Source organism: Scylla paramamosain, chromosome 19 (assembly GCF_035594125.1).
Source record: "Scylla paramamosain isolate STU-SP2022 chromosome 19, ASM3559412v1, whole genome shotgun sequence".
NCBI classification, from domain to species: Eukaryota; Metazoa; Arthropoda; class Malacostraca; order Decapoda; family Portunidae; genus Scylla; species Scylla paramamosain.
Genome location: NC_087169.1, coordinates 15888642 through 15890637, shown reverse-complemented (window position 1 = coordinate 15890637; position 1996 = coordinate 15888642).

Here is a 1996-nt window from a genome sequence, read left to right as displayed (position 1 = left end):
TGTTATTTCTCAGTGACCGCTTTAATCTCCTTTCCCTTTATTCCTCCTCCCCTAAAAAAAAAAAAGAAATGATAGTAATAATAATGAAAGAACAAAACAGTTGATCCTTCATGCATCGAGTGATCTTGAAGAAAAGTTAACCTGAAATTATTCACTGGTTCATTTACTTCATAGATATTATTATTGCTATTTTATTCACATTCTTATTCATAATCTTATTTCTTCGTACGTATTGTTGCTCCTATTCTTATCTCAGTCCTTATTCCTAAGTATCCGCATTGTTATTCATATTCATTTAATACCTGTATTTGTAGGTATTCTTATTCAACGTTATTCCCATTCCTTTTCTTATCCCTAGATGTTCAGATTCTTAGGTGACAATATCCAGACATCGAGGTGTAGGAAAATAAGCCTTGAAATGCCATCTCTGCAGTACCGGTGGTCTCGTTTACCTTATGCGAACAGTTGTGTAATAGTAAACATGCTATTATCAAAAGAAAAAGAAAAAAAAAATATATATATATACATATATATAAAAGGTCATATAAAAACATCGGGTCGCTTTTTAGAAAGAGCAAAATATTACACACAGCACGTCTGCTTACGAAAACACCTACAAGTCTGAGTGTCTTTTATAGACCATTACAACCTCGCACCTAAGATACATAGTTACAATTACATCAGCCCTTCATTCCTTCATTATCCTTTTATCTTATGCTTTAATTACTGATTTCCTATCGCTTTGTGTCCTAAGATATTATAGCAACACCTTACGAAACCTCCCGCCTTTGTGGTCCTCTGCAGTGGACGAATATTCACGCTGCTCTAGTTGCCTTGGAAGGAGAGGAAGGAAGCAGGTACGGTCACTGTTTGCTGGGGCGTACGCGTGTTTACTTATCTGAAGGGGCTGGGAAGGGCGGGGGAGGGGGAAGGCGCCAAGGGGGGACTGAGAGGTGCACAGGTGGACTGGGAGGGGCAGGACACGACAGACCCGGGGCGTAGGGCAGTGGGGAGGGGCAGTTTAGGGCATTTGGGGGCATTGGAAAGACGGAGTAAGGGTACGTATTTGGGTGTGCGTACTTTGTTGTGCCTCTCTGTTTATTGGGGCAGTTCGTGTTGGGGAGGACCTTGTCTCTCCCTCCCTCGCTCCCTCACTGTCTCATTGCCCCTCCCTCCGGCCCCCCATCACTCACTGTGCTCTCATTTCATAGGCTACCTTTATTATGCTGATCTCTTTTATCTCGTTTATCTCTCTCCTTTTTTTGTACCTCACGTGTCCTTCCTGCTTTCCTCTCTCACTGACACAAACACACACGCACACGCACGCACACACTGTCTTTTCTCCTCTTCCGCTTTCACTCTCACTTCCTCGCCTGTTTACTTTATATCCCTTTTTACTTGTGTTCTTTTCACCTTTTATATCACATGGTCTTTATGGTCTTATTCTCCTTCTAATTCCTGTCATTCAGTCATTCTTCTCACTCGCACTCATTACTCTCACTCTCGCATACTTTAAGTTTAACGTTTTCTTTTTTATTTGCATTCTTTTCCTTCTCTTCCTTCCTGAGTCACCTTTCCTCACTAAGTCACCAAGAGAGAGAGAGAGAGAAGAGGGATAAACAAGACACTATTTGGTGATACATTTTTTCTTCCCTGCTCTCGTGAAGTCAAGGCGATGCAGGGAGGAAGCAGGGAGGATGTGGGTGCTGTGTGGATGAAGGGAAAAAGGGGGCGGATAATGTGGATATAGAACGATGAGAGGGAGCGTGTGTCGGCGTGGGCGGGTATGCATCGTGGGCGTCCAGGCGGAAAATGCAATACGTGAGAGATAAGGTCAGTGTGTGTGTGTGTGTGTGTGTGTGTGTGTGTGTGTGTGTGTGGCAGGGGGGGCGGGTCATGTAGAAGGAGGAGGTGAGGGCGTGAGGAAAGATGACGGAAGGATTGGAAGGAAGGTGAAATGATAGTGATCGTGTGTAGGAAGTATTATTAGGATAGC